The sequence below is a fragment of the Lygodium microphyllum genome, chromosome 5 (genome assembly GCF_053477565.2).
Source record: "Lygodium microphyllum isolate KBCC chromosome 5, Lygodium_microphyllum_v1.1.10, whole genome shotgun sequence".
NCBI lineage: Eukaryota > Viridiplantae > Streptophyta > Polypodiopsida > Schizaeales > Lygodiaceae > Lygodium > Lygodium microphyllum.
Window position 1 is genome coordinate 98733641 of NC_141139.1, and position 15342 is coordinate 98748982.

Genomic DNA, 15342 nt, shown 5'->3' on the forward strand with positions numbered 1-15342 from the left:
GGGAAACACCTCTCAGCTGACTGCCACAGCTCCATTATGACTCTCCTACACCTCAAGGATTGGCCCCAAGATACGTCACTCCAACATAAAGTACACATGATACAAGCTCCACTATTTCATTTTGAACATATTCTAGAGGAGATACCATGTGTCCTTACCAAAAAATTTCCAAAAACAATCAACTAGCCTACAGATTAGGTTCTCTCACACACTCAAGCGTAGGTCATCATAACGAAAAACAGGTCTTATGCATCCAATTCTTCATATTCCGATACCATGGTTGATATGAACATGCAAAATTGAATCATCCTAATGTTCCCAAACATAATTTTTCAATTAGAAACGTGTCGTGCACAACTAAGCTTTCCAATGCTCATTTCCTAACTCGTTGCAGCGATGTAAGGATAGCATCGAGACAACACTCATGCTACTATCCTCTTAATTAAAATACGACGAACCCTATATCATGATATGCATCAGCAAAAATCAGCAATAAACAACACCCAAATCGCATCATTCAAACACCCCATCCCCTACTTTTAGGTAGTGCTTCTGTTGTATAGATGTAGGGGTTCATTTTGTCATGTTTAGATGTATGAAAAGTGATAAATCATGAACTTTGACAAAGAGATAGGGCTAAATCTCATGCTCTGCCACTACCATACATTCACAAACATTCATTATATTTTTCTTTATTTTTTATGAAGTATTTTTTTATTTTTCTCTTATTTTCTCTTATTTTAGCATTTATTTAATAATAATCACTATTAATTTCTAATTTTCCTTATACCAATCATTTTAACCTACTAAAATTCAATTTTATTTTCTATATTTTCACATAAGAACACATTTCACCCACCCAAAATGACAAAACCATCATTTTACCCTTAAAATTTGCATTTCAGGTTTTGCAAAATTTAAATAGCGCATGTAAATCATTATGAAATCCGAATTTTCTGATAGAGAGCAATTGAACATGATGCAACTAGCACTCAAACAATTTTTCATCACATAAGAACATCATTTCCATCATAAAATATTTCCTTCTTATAAAATAGTCATACTGTGTTTCTACGAAACCTGAGACGCATTGAATAACTGCGTGACTAGTGGACAAAGCCTCCATTGCTCTCAATTCCATGATGCACATCAATCTTTAGCATCTCTACTAATATCCATCATCATTTTCTTTAATCTCCTTCCTAATTCCTCCTTCAAGATAGTACATATGAACAATCCATAGAGGAGAGATAGAGGGAGGAGAGAGAAAGAATAGTTTTTTATCTTAGCAACCAGGCAGCCATTGGACGAGCGAAGACCGGTGATATAGAGCCAGAAAAATATGTGTCTTCATCATGTAATCAGATCATATGGTTGTTCTCAGAGGCTGAAGATGGCCTATGGGGCTTCCCTCCCCCCCCCCCAATTCTCTATCGTGCGCTTCTCGCATGCCTTTCATCTTGCCGCCTCGCTGAAAAAATAGTCCCCTCCCCTCAAACATGAATTTTGGGGGTGCCCAAGGCCCCCCAAAGGGTGGCACCCCTTCAACTCTCAAGTGGCTGGCCATTTTCCGGCACTCCTCCTAACATCCGGCCTCTGAAACGACTTCTGAAAAATTGTGGGTGTCTGTCTTGAGGTCCGGCACTGTTTGACTCTTTTTGGGGTTCATTCCAATAGATGAAAAAATTATGAAAAATCTATAACTGCCAGTTGGTGTATCTTTAAAGTAGGCCACTTTGCTGCTTAAAATCGACTCGATTGCCTATGCCGCCTTCAAGAAGTCTATTTTTAACTTGAAATTCGGATTTTTTGGCAAATTTTGAGTACGTTTCTCAGGTAAAATCCACCGCTCAAATAGGCAAAAATCCTATGCAAATCTAAATAGACAAGACCGGCTCTTCAAAGAAAAGTTCCTTGTCATTGGGAGAATTTAAGAAATTGAGTTCAAGGTATTGCAGGGCCTACAGTATCCGCAAGTGCCTAGGGCCCAATGCCTACAAACTCCAACTCCCCGAACGTAAAGGTTCACAATGTATTTCATGTTAGCCTACTAAAGAAATATGTATCCAATCCTAGCCATGTACTCAATGATCAACAAGTTGTAATGCCAAGCCAAGGAGTCCTTGAGCTTTGGCAACATAGAAGCTTAGACATTTAGGAAAATAAATTGAGGAGTAGGACCCTCAGAGAGTACCTCATCCAACCCAAGGACTATCCAGAAGAAGATGCCACATGGATTGATGAGAATACTATCAACCAATAATACCCCCATTTCCTTTCAAGATGAGGACATCTCAATTCCTTAAGGGGGAAAGGATATAATATTCCCCTCCCTATGGGCCCTGTAAGAATCCCCTCTTTTTTTAATTAAATGAAAATATTTAACGCTCCGTTACCCATGTCGCCAGCTGGCAGATGGAGGGGGGGGTGCAGTGGAATGACGGTCATGATGACATAGGGTGTCAAGCATGACGACAGAGCTACAATTGTGGTGATGATGCCGAGGATGTTGATAAGGAAAATGGGCACACCACTATCCCTTCTCTCCCCTCAACCATATTTTGCATGGCAACGGCCCACCTAGTTGCCTAGATGGAGATAAGGGGGGAGGGGGCGCTCCATGCCATGCCATTCCCCCTCGCCCCCCCCCCCCCCAAATAATGCTATAAAATCCCCCCCCCTCCCAAGCGAGAGAGGGGCACCTCATTTCCCCTCCCCCCGCTCTTAGATTGAATGTGAGAGAGAGAGACAGAGACAAAGACAAAGACAGAGAAAGAGAGAGGGAGGAGGGAGGGAGAGAGAGAGGGCATTAAGAAACAAGGAAAGAGAGAGAGGGAGAGAGAGAAAGGGGGAATCTTCTTCGAAGCATCCAAGCTTCCTCCCCCCTCTTTGAGAGGGTTCCCATGGCCGTTCTCCCATGAATAGTCAACTCCTTAGTAGCATGTGTGCATATTCGTGAAGGAAAGGTCGAACTATACGATGCCTTCCAAGCAAAGTAAGGTCCAATCGAGAGTGAATCCTACATCAGCTGATGTAGCTACAGATCAAGCAACTACAACACTTGGTAACCAGGTGCATTCCACAAATCTTACTCTGGTAGGAAACTTTAAAAAATGTAGATCGACTACATTAGGTAGGAAGAAGTATTCGTGCAAAAATTTATGATACCTAACCAACAGTTAGGTTGTATTATAAAATCATGTTGGGAATTGTGTTTTATTGCACTATGGCATGTTATAGAATGAACAATTTGCACAAAAGATTACGCATTGGTGCACACTAGAATCAAGGATTTTATTGATTTTGTTCATAGAGCATTAGATTTATGCACTAGCATTGGCATGGTTAAGAGGTAAAAGGAAGTGAAAAATGGGTTATCGAGTATAAATGCCAATTCGTCACTCGAAAATTGGGTACCACTATGGTAACTTGTCCTATGAGCGGAATGATAAAGCGTATTTATCATAGGAAGTAGTCATATTTTCTCATCATGTGATTTGTATAACCGAAAAGGTAGATGCATATGAATTTAGTTCATGATGGTCATGATAGGCCATGAGTTGATTGACCATATATGGGTTGTTGCAATACAAACTGATTATTAGGCACAAATTTTTGCGAGTGCATCTTAGGTTGCCGGTATGTATAATATGCAAGACCATGGCATCTCATAAACCATTAGAGATATGTGGCTTGCACTTACATTAGGCATGACGAATTCATGTACCTCACATAAGGAAAAATATCAGTCACAATTTATGATTTGCTTGAGTTCATTGAAATGAATTTCCAACAATAGAAACTCCGCATTGCATTGCCAACTTAGGAAAGACTTGCATCTAGGCTTGCGTGGCATCGTGGATAGTTCCGGTTGCATTACATGATAGAGGCTTGTCTTAAAAGATAGACTCGGGATGCGCATGTAAATTGTTAAACTTAACTACAAGAGACAAATTAGAGAATGAAATCCTATATGATAAGTAGGGTTAGGGTTTAATTTGACTTAATTAGAGTTAATTGTAAATAAGCTAAGAGCACAAAATGGCCTAGTATCAAGTAAATGTGCTCATGGGTGTCTATCCTAGCAGCAGGTTGTGATGAGCCCAATAACACCTTTAGGGGTATCATTCTTAACCACGATACAACTCGATGACAATACAAGAAAACTCGAGTGTCGTATCCACAGAAAGAATGACCAATCGCCACAGGTCGTTTAATGCTCGTGATTGCTCAAGGATTGCAAATCACTTAGGTTACTCTTGGCTTGCGAAAGGAATGAACAAAAGCTTCTATTATGAATTCTTAAGGGAGTGAAACCCTAGGGTAAACTTAGAAACCTGATAAGATTCTAAGGAGAAAAAATTGTTACCAAAGAACCAATTAAGATCCCAGATTGAGTTATTTAAGACATGTGATCCCAAGACAATAACCCGGGACTAAAGGCTAGCAAATTAGGGTAGCTACCATAAAAAAACTATCGGATATAAATCCAATAGCATGATTGCTTGCTCCTATCACATAGGAATGAGGTCGGAATGATGGTATTCTCTATCCCTCAGAAGGTCATGGCAGCTGTCACCAAGGCAAGAAAGACCCAAGAAGGGTGAACGCTAAGCATTCAAATATGGGAACTCCAATTTAGCAGATGTCCCTCGAGCACTCACCTTCACTATTGTTTGTGCTTGTAAATTTAGGAACACTCTTAAAAGGATTGTATGATCCTAAACTCACAAAAGAATTTGAAATAATGAATCAGATTGAATTCATGAAGGGCACGCCAAACCACCCCCAGCTGGCCGCCAACCCTATCCAAGGGGGTTCTAAATAACCGTGATGGGAGCATGGACCAAACCCACCACAAGAGATCTCTCCGTAGGTTAGTTTGAATGTAGGAGTAGGCTTGTATGCCAGGGGGCTCTGGTTGTAAATTTCCTACCTCCGGATCCTACTCAAAAGATCTATGAGACTCGAGATGGATTCTCGAGCCCATGTTACTAATGCAAGGATGGAAACTTGGAGGAAATAAGATGCATCATCAATGATTGTGGGAATTGTTCTTTTTGGACAAGACTTGTATCTTAGTTAAAATGCTAATATAAAGTTTCCTTCCAAGGAACCTGCTGTCTAAATTGTTTTTGTGTCAGTGCCATAAGTTACGCGAATGAACCCTATTCCTTAAAAGGCTTAATCAAAGAAGATGATTTTAAATGTCACACATAAATGTGGTACGACCTAATTAGATAACTAAAGAACGCCTAATGAGAGAAGTGAGTGGATAGAACCCCTAACGGGTCCGTCATCCTATGTGGAAGGGTGGTGCCAAAGGATTGGTAGGCTTCTTACAAGGTTATACAATAGTACAACCTTTAGGTATTGTTAGGTTAGAACCCGATTCATGCCATTTTAGGGGACCGAAATGGAAATATGGCCTATGGGCAAATAGGTTGAGCGGCGCATCCCTCACATTTCCCATTCTCTTTGAACCAAGTGTGGCATGGGTTTGCTTTGGCTTGGGTATCTCTACATAAAGTAGGATATCCAAGTCTCAACACTAGAATGCTATCAGGAGACCTTGTCCCCTAGGAACCTTAATTTCAGGTCGATCCCAGTGGGGCTGTGAATGCTCCATTGCGAGGCGGACTCGAGAAACCCTAGGCAAAAAACCCCGTAATATTCCATGGGAATGCGAGGTAGCGTCACTTAGATTCGTCTCTCGATGGACCGCTACAAATGTGCGTGGAGAGTCAATAGGCGGCACGTTATAGTTGGCTGCACGTTACACCATCCATCACACAAGTTACCATGTGAACGAGAGTTGTCAGATTATAAGTCCAATTTGACCAAACACGTTTAAAACTTGGCAACTAGGATAAGTTACAAAAGCTTTAAGCTTTAAAGCTTTAAACTTTATGGAAAGAAGAAGGATAAGAGGAAGACGTCGTGAACATGCTACCCTCCCTTTTTTATGGAAAAAAACAACGCATGATCTTCACCAATTTTGGCATCTTTTATTATGAACCAAAAAACTTGAATTCACCTTCAGTAATTCAATACTTAACTCCAACAATCTCTCCCTCTTCTCAATTTGACAAGAGGCTTGGATCGAAGCAATATCATCTGAGAGCCAGGTGAATCATTCATGGAATCTTTGGCAGTCTCTCTAGACCTCAAATATTAAATCACAAGCATCACATTGCATCTTGAAAGAATCAAATTGTTAATTTTTCCAAGATTCCTTCCATAAAGAGCTCTTCTTCTTAGCCAGGAGCTGCACAAAGGCTCTCAAGGAAAAAACACCTCATGAGGCTTACACTGGTAAGAAACTATCTGTCTCACATTTCAGAATTTTTGGATGTGAATGTTATGCACATGTTCTAGACGAGAAGAGAAACAAGTTACAACCAAAAAGCAGAAAATGTATATTCTTAGGTTATAGTGATGAGCAGAAGGCTTACAAATTATATGACCAAGAGGCAAAGAAGATCATCCCGAGCCGTGATGTGGTGTTCAAAGAGCCGCATACAGTGGAGGAGGAGAAGGCAAGTTCTTCCACTTTATCATCAAGCGAAGAAGTAGTCCACTATGAATCTGTCCCGAGAGCTGTCCCTATCCTTAAGGAGGAGGAAGCATCATATTTAGGTGATGAGGGAAAAGTTCACCAACTTGACATCACCCCACCAAAAAAGCCATTGCCGCACTGGGTGAAGCAGCTCTATGACCACAATAATCCTATGCCTGCATCTGTTGAGGAGAAGGTAGATGGACCAAGGAGGTCTTAGAGAATAGAGGAGCAAAGGAGGACTTCTGCTCACATAGTTAATATGGCCTTGATGGTTGAGATTATGAGAGAAGTAAAGGAGCCAACTGACTTAGAAGAAGCACTTGCAGATCCATCATGGAAGGCTGCTATACAAACGGAGTATGACAGCATAATGAAGAATGACACTTGGGAGCTAGTGGATCGACTAGCAAAGCGGAAGGTTATTGGCACCAAGTGGATCTAGAAAGTAAAAGTACAAGGCTGATGGTACCTTAGAAAAGTACAAAGCTAGATTGGTTGCCCAAGGATTTTCACAAGTTGAAGGATTTGATTTTCAAGAGTCATTTGCCCCAACTGCCAGAATGACCACTATTCGCGCGGTACTTGCAGTGGCTGCCCACAAGAAGTGGCCAGTGTACCAATGGATGTTAAGTCAGCGTTCCTAAATGGTGACCTCAAGGAGGAGGTGTATGTGGCTCAGCCACCAGGGTTTGAGGCCCCCCATTCTGATAACAAAGTGTGTAAGGTGAAGAAGGCATTGTATGGGCTGAAACAAGCCCCCACAGCACGGTACCATCAGATAGATAAGTTCTTTTTAAACCTAAACTTCAAAAGATGTGCCTTAGATGCTAACTTGTGTGTTTACAGGGATGGTAAAAAGTCTATAGTGATTGTCCTATATGTGGACGACCTTCTTATTATAGGTGACTATGAAGATATGATCAACCAAACTTAAAAGGCTTTGAGTTCTGAGTTTAAAATGATAGACTTGGGCTTGCTGCACTATTGTTTGGGGATTGAAGTCTAGCAAGAGCTAGGAAAGATCTTCATCTCTCAGAAGAAGTATGCATGGGAGATCTTTAAGGCATTTGGCATGATCGAGTGCAAGGAGGTAGCTATACCTACGGAGGTGAATGCAAAGTTATCAGTCGAGGATACATCAACACTAGTAGACATTGGGAGGTATAGGAGGTTGGTCTGATCTACTTGTGTAACACCAGACCAAATATCAGTTTTGCTGTTGGTGTTTTGAGCAGGTTCTCAAATAAACCTCATGAGAGTCATTGGAAGGCACGGATGTGGGTGCTCAGATACTTGAAGGAAACTCTTCACTATGGTATCACATACAGTTTCGGAACTTCTCGTGGGGAACTATGAATCCGATTGGGTAGGAGACAGTGATTTCAGGAAGTCAGTTTTTGGTTATTATTTCTATTTGGGTTCAGGAATTTTCTCTTGGATTAGTAAGAAGCAGCCAACAATGGCATTGTCTTCTACCGAAGCAGAGTACAAGGCAGCTTGTTTTGCTGCATGTGAAGTAGTATGGTTGAGAAGGATTTTATGGCATATGGGAGTGCAGGATGAGGAACCAACTGTGCTGAGATATGACAATCAGAGTTGCATCGCCATTGCCAAAAATCCAGTGTTTTATGCATGCACCAAACATATAGAGATCCAATATCACTATGTGCATGATTTGATGGAGGATGGGATAGTGGAACTGGTCTATTGTCCAACAGAGGAGAATGGAGCAGATATCTTCACCAAAGCACTTACGAAGGATCTTCTTTAAGTTCATCTTTAGAGACTCAGCATTGGGCCGAGGAGATAGTTCACCTATGGGTGGACATTGAGGGGGGGTGTTAGATATGATCAATGTCCCACCCTCATTAGGTGCCACCAATGATCCATGGTGCTCAAAGTTGTAAGGCCCCCATTATGAGGAGAAGCCAAATGTGAGCCTGGACATTGGTTGAGTCTTGACTTGTATATCAGATGAGGTCTATGTGATCGGATGGCAAAAAGTGACCATTATGGGTCTAATCTTTGGGTTAGACGGAATGGTTAAGCTGGTAGCAACTCGAGGCGCATTGCATCGAGTTGCGGGGTAAGGGAATTAAAAGGGGCCCCTATTTTGGGGCCCGATGGTAAAGGGAATATTCCCTAACCGACTAGTGGAGGTTCATATGGTAGGTCGGTCAGGCCGACCTAACGGCCTTCACGGGCTATAAAAGCTAAACCCCTTCACTGCCATCTATCATTTATCTTTCACCCAGTCAGAGTTGTTGATCCAGCTAGCCTTAAGCTCTTCACCTATCTTCTGTCTAGATTGCCATCTAAGCTTCACACAGTGGAAGCGCACGGGTGGACAGAGCCATCTTTGTATCAGTTGTTTGGAGCTAAAGAATTCACCGATTCTCCTCTTATCTGTTGTATACTCTCTATCTCTTTCTCAGATTCTGTTCACTGCATCGTGTAATTTTTACATGACTTCCACAAAAAAGCTTGTGTCATTTTAGACCTTAGAAAGGAAAAATCACTTTTCTCCTCACTTCCAAAAAATCACATCTCTCATCTTTCTTAGTGAGAGAATTACATCTCTCCTCTTTCTTAATGAAAGACCTTAAAACCTTGACTTGTAAGGGAGAGGATGATCCCAAATGAATGCAATGCTTATTACACATAAGTAAACATTCCCAAGAGTCCCCAGATGCACATATAAATACATATACACAATGCTAATGCACTTCCTCTTTTTAGAACTCAATCCATTTTCATTTATGTGTAATTCCCTGGTTCTTGTGCATACTCTTACACTTGGCCGACACTTCCTTCCCCCTTCATAACTTGTACTGCCTGTACCAGATATCCCCATCACAGTGCTCTCATCACCCAATCAAGTGATGTACTAGGAATAGTGGTCTCTAAATGGTCTCATGGCCATGCTAGATCATCATCAACACTTAAAAAAATTTGAGTCATTAATTTACTGACATAAATTTATTAAATAGATAAAGTGTAATAAGCAATCAATTTAGTGACAAAGGGATGCCACTAAATTAATTTCTTATTATGCATTCTCTATTTAGTAAATTTATATCAATAAACTAATGACTCACTTTTCTTTATGTGTTGATGATGATCTAGCTGCATGGCCATGAGACCATTTAGAGACCAGTATTCCTAGTGCATCACTTCATGGGGTGATCAGAGCACTGTGAGAGGGATATCTAGTACAAGTAGTATAAGTTATGAAGTGGGAAGGAAGTGTCTACCAAGTGTAAGAGTGTACACAAGAACCAAGAAGTTACACATAAATGAAGATGGAGTGAGTTCTAAGAAGAGGAAGTGCATTCACATTGTATATATGTATTTATGTGTGCATCTGGGGATGCCTGGGAATATTTACTTGTGTGTAATGAGCATTGCATTCATTTGGGGTCATCCTCTCTCTTACAAGTCAAGTTTTAAGGTCTTTTATTTCATTAAGAAAGACGAGAGAGGTAATTCTCACTAAGAAAGACGAGAGATGTGATCCTTTGAAAGTGATGAGAGAAGTGATTTTCCCTTTCCAAGGTCTATAATGACACAAGCTTTTGTGTGGAATTCAATCTTAAGTTTGAGGCCCAAGGCAATCTAATGAAGTCTCCTTATCTATGGATCAAGGTGGTTGCATGGACCATAAGTTAAGAGTACAATTTAAAAAGCTATTTTTCTTAAAATAGACATGGTGAATCCATTTTTAAAATATATTGTGATAAAAAGCCAATCTCTAAAAATAGCTCGTCAAGGTTATTGGAAACATCGTGATCTACAAATTTTATGTTGGACGTTTTTCCATCCGAACAATGCACAGAGAGATATTTCAAAATTGGTGTTGCAGAGTAGGTCTTAGAATAGCCATATCTTGCATGAAGATCAACCTTTCCAATCTTGGAACTCAAGTCTCTCTCCAATGGGAGAGGTGAAGGAAGCATGACTTTGCATGCATCCAAGAGAAGAAAAGAAGGAGCAGGTCATGGGGGATTCACTAGTAGTAATAAGGAGACGTCACCTGCATGCAAGAGATATATGAAAATACCCCTTATCCACCCCCTATTTATGGGACCTTACCTTATAAAATGTACCTTCCTTCCCTTAAATAACCCCCCTCCCTTAGACTCACGTGGTACCATACGGTAAACCCTAGTGGACCCCCCGGGGAGCAAGTGCTGTGGAAGCTCTGCTGAAATCAAGTTCCAAGAGGAGAAGAGAAGGTGCAAGTGCTATGGAAGCTCTGCTGAAATCAAGCTCCAAGAGAGGATCCCTACACGGAGAGAAGGAGCAAGCGTTGCGAAAGCTCTACTGAAATCAAGCTCCAAGAGGAGAGCCCTACACATATTGTGTAGGAGAGAAGGAGAGACTTAAGAAGGATCAAAAGGTGCCAACTTCCAAGTTGTGCAAGTATTAGCCGGTTGTATATCATACAAGGAACCATGATCTTGTTCCCAAGATCTAAAAGTTAAGAACTAGTTTATGTGTAATGGATGATCTTAATCCTTGTCAATAATATAACTCCACAAGGGGGAGACTAGCCCATCTTCTAGTCCCTAGTGTGTTGTCGATCTCTCTCTCTCTCTCTCTCTCTCTCTCTCTACATCTTTTTTTCTCTCATTTATTCTCTCTTTGCGCCAGTATAATATTCACCATATATATTTCAAGTATATACGAAATTTGAGTATGTATCTCAAATCTTATAGCAGTGGTATCAAAGCATGTCTCTTTGCTTTTCTCAAAGTAAAGGCGATCCTTGCAAGAAGAAGGTAAAGATGGCAATTGATGTAGTGCCTACAAGTGAGCAATTACATGCTCAATTGACAGAGTATCATAGCTTGTTGGAGATTCCCAAAGTAGGTCAATTAATTGACAGCTTAAGGGCAAGGAAAGAAGCTACTTATGAAGGGATGAATCCTCCAAAAGATGGTGATACTGGAGGAAACACCATTGCACCAATTGATGGTGAAGGTGCAAAGCATCCAATTGTTGAGAAGCTTCCTAGAAGAAAGAAGGACTCTCGGGTTAAGAAGAGTAAAAAGACCTCACCTCGAGTGAGGTAGATAAGGAGGGATTCATCTCCATCAGCCAACCAGCTTCTCCCCTAATTACTCAAGTTCCTCCTCCTCCTCATCATCTTCTAGTTCCTACTCTCTTGGTTCTAAGTCTCGTGCAATCCGCAAAGGGACAAAGAGGGACCATAAGAGGAGCAAGCTTAAGAAAACTAAGACTTTCAAGTCTGGGGATAAGGACATAAATTTTGACTCCAATAAGAGAGATCCTGCTAAGGCATTAGGCTTTGTTAAGCAATTTGAAGTTGCTTTTTATTATGGTAATTTCTCAAAAAAGTGCAAGCTCAGGCATGTAGGCATACACTTGAAAGACACGGCTAGAAATTGGTGGTTGACTCTCATTTTGGAGGGAAGGAAACCTATGACTTGGGCAGAGTTCAAGAAGAATTTTATGCTCAGTTCTTGCCCCTTGATTTTGAGAATGATGTCAAGAAGGAGTGGGATTGGCTAGGCTAGAAGAAAGATAATGAGAAGGTCACTAGTTATGTGGACAAGTTTTGGTCTACTCTTCTCAAGGTTACTCCTTTCATTAAGATCAGCAACGAAGAGAAGAAAAGGAAGTTTGAAGCTAGCCTACTCCCTCATTTACACAGAACCATGAAGGTGTATCCACATGAAACCTTATCTCACATGATGGAGTCTACCATCATATTTGAAAGTTTGCATAGACCTGGTACATCTCGAAAGTTGGAGATGAGTTTTTATAGAGCTAGACAAGAGCAGCTCTATGAACAAGCAGGAGATAGGAATAGTCGAAGAAGACCTACCTCTACCCATGACCAATACTCAGAGCCAAAGGGTAACAAGAAGAAGCACAAGTATCTCACCCTTTGAGATACAAAAGTACAAAGAGGAAGGAAGGTGCTTTCTTTTGTTGAAAGAGAGAGGGTGAGAGACAATGTAATGGAGTAGCAACCTGACCTTCAGGTCATTCATCATCTTCCATTATTTCATAGACTATTAACATAACATAAGTGTATACAGTAGTACTAAGGTCCGTAGGACCATTCACACTGGGTCTAAGACCACCGACTTATTTAATGTCCCACACTTGCTGATATAGCTGGACAAGACTAATGTTGGTCATACATACTAGTAGGAGAATAGTATGAGCTTGATATTCTAACACTCCCCCTCAAGCTCAAATCATCTGATGAACTCCAAGTAGCTATCTAAAACTACCAAACTTATCTTTACCCAAAGACTTAGTAAAGATATCTGCAACCAGTTTATCAGTCTTCACATGCATAAGCTTGAGCAGCCATGAAATCTCAGATGCTGCCAATGCAGCACCCCTGTACTTTGCCTCAGTGCTACACAATGCAACTGTTGGTTGCTTCTTGCTACTCCAGTTGATCATGCCACTTCCAAGGCCAAAAGCATAACCACTCGTAGATCTGCGATCATATGAGCATCCTGACCAATCCGCATTTATGTATCCAACTAGTTTCAAGGGCTTATCTCTCATATAGAACAACCCATAATCTACAGTGGACTTAACATATCTCATAATCCGCCTAACAGTATCCAAATGTGGCTTCCTGGGCTTCTGCATAAACTGACTTATGAGCCCAAGTGCATAACTCAAATCCGGCCTAGTGATGGTCAAGTAGATCAGACTTCCAACCATCTACATGTACATAGTCACATCCTAAATCTTAGCTCCAGTGCTAATGTCCAACTTGACATTTTGATCAAGGGGTGTATCCAATAGTTTGCATTCAGCCATGCCATACTTTTTCAGCATTTCCATGGCATAATGTTTCTGCATCAGCCATAAACCATTTTCAACCTTCATTACCTCAATACCCAAAAAGTACTTCAATTCACCTAGATCTTTCATGTCAAATTCAGATTTCAGCATCTTCATTACATGGTGTATGCCCAAGTCATCATCACCAGTGATTATGAAATCATCAACATATATGACCAGCACTACCAAGCCACTGTCGGTCTTCTTTGTAAATAGGCTGTGATTAGCCCTACCAATAGTAAAACCCAACCTCTGCAAGTAGTTACTGATCCTAGCATGCCAAGCTCTCGAAGCCTGCTTCAGCCCATACAATGCCTTTTTTAGCTTACATACATAATGCTGAAAATCAGGGTGAACATACCCTTCTGGCTGAACCATATAGACATCCTCTGCTAAGTCACCATTAAGAAATGCATTCTTAATGTCCATTTGCTGCAATTTCCATCCTCTAGCAGCAGCCAAAGCAATCACAGTGCATATGGTTGCCATTTTGGCAACAGGGCTGAATGTTTCCTCATAATCAAGTCCATACTGTTGGGCATACCCCTTAGCAACCATCCTAACTTTGTACCTTTCAACATTGCCATCTGACTTGCATTTGATTTTGTAGACCCATTTGCAGCCAATGGTCTTTTTTCCTTCAGGCAGTGGCATAAGATCCCATGTCTTATTTTCAGCCAAGGCATTCATTTCTTCATCCATAGCTACATACCAGTTCTCATTTTCCACTGCTTGAGCATATGTAATTGGTTCTTTGATCTCCATCACTTTTGTCATGTAAGCATAATGCTTTGCAGTGTAGCCACTATATGTCAACCTGTCAACAGGGTATCTAACCCTCTGTGAGCATCTAAGCTGTGGTGCACTGCTTGATTCCCCTCTCTTATGAGGTGGAATGTATCTGTTGTGCCTTGCGCCAGGCATATATACAGTTGGAATACCAAGTTCACTGTCTAAAGTGTCAGTAGACTCATATCCAGAAGTCATCCTACCAGATGTCATCATCCCAGATACATCCTCAGTAACTTTCTCTTTTCCTTTGTCCACGACGGTGAGTTTCTCAATCTCCCTATCCATGGAGATACTGTCTGACTACTAGGTCCTGTCATAGCAGTGCTCTGCTGTATATCAACTGTAGATACATGAGTGGAAGGCATATCTGATGGCACTATTGCCGGTGATACATATCAAGAACCCATCTCATAAAAAATAACATCCCTGCTCACCAAGGTCTCCCTGGTAGAGGGATCATAGCATTTGTATACCTTCTTCTCTTGTGAATATCCAATGAAGACACACTTATGCGCTTTTGGATCCAGCTTCTTCCTTTTTTCATCTGGAATATGCACATAAGCAAGACAACCAAAGACTTTCATGTGACTTACATCCGGCTTATAGCCATACAGCTTCTCAAACGGTGTCATCTCATGAATACCTGCAGTGGGAGTCCGATTCAAGATATACATGGCTGTCATAACAGCCTCATCCCAAAAATAGAGTGTCATCTTCTTCTCATTCATCATGGCACGAGTAGCTTTCATCAAGACCCTGTTCTTCCTTTCAGCTACCCCATTTTGCTGAGGAGTGTAGCTGCAGGTAAGCTGCCTATGTATGCCATTTTCAGCCAGCAGAAAGTTGTCAAACTCATTTGACACATAATCCCCATCGCTATCTGACCTCAAGCAAGAGATATAACAGTCAAATTCCTTTTCAACCTGCTTTTTAAACTGCTGAAAAATAGCAAACATCTCATCCTTTGTCTTTAGAATGTAAACCCAAGTATAGCGACTGTAATCATCAATGAATGTAACATAATACTTCGAGCCTCCCATGGATGCATTATGGGCTAGCCCCCAAACATCAAAGTGCACTAGCTGCAATGGACGTGTACTCTACCTTACATGCTTGACAAATGGCAACCTTGACTGCTTACCAAACTGGCA